Source organism: Triticum aestivum, chromosome 2D, assembly GCF_018294505.1.
Source record: "Triticum aestivum cultivar Chinese Spring chromosome 2D, IWGSC CS RefSeq v2.1, whole genome shotgun sequence".
NCBI lineage: Eukaryota > Viridiplantae > Streptophyta > Magnoliopsida > Poales > Poaceae > Triticum > Triticum aestivum.
Window position 1 is genome coordinate 383,875,638 of NC_057799.1, and position 601 is coordinate 383,876,238.

Sequence of the window (601 nt, forward strand, 5' to 3'; positions counted from 1 at the left end):
CCCACGCCACCACCGACGCCCGCACCCGCCCACGCCACCGACACTCGCACCTGTCGGTGTCAAAACCGGCGGATCTCGGGTAGGGGGTCCCGAACTATGCGTCTGAGCATCGAAGGTAACAGGAGACAGGGACACAATGTTTACCCAGGTTCGGGCCGTCTTAATGGAGGTAATACCCTACTTCCTGCTTGATTATCTTGGATGAATATGGGGTTTACAAGAGTTGATCTACCATGAGATCGTAATGGCTAAACCCTAGATGTCTAGCATGTATGATTATGATTGCCTCTACGGACTAAACCCTCCAGTTTATATAGACTCCGGGGGGACCTAGGGTTACACAGAGTCGGTTTACAGAGGAAGGAATCTTCATATCCGGACGCCAAGCTTGTCTTCCATGCAGAGGAGAGTCCCATCCGGACATGGGAAGAAGTCTTCGGTCTTGTATCTTCATGGCCCATTAGTCCGGCCTACATCACATAGCTCGGACGCCCAAGGACCCCTTAATCCAGGACTCCCTCAGTAGCCCCTGAACCAGGCTTCAATGACGATGTGTCCGACGCGCAGATTGTCTTTGGCATTACAAGGCGGGTTCCCCCTC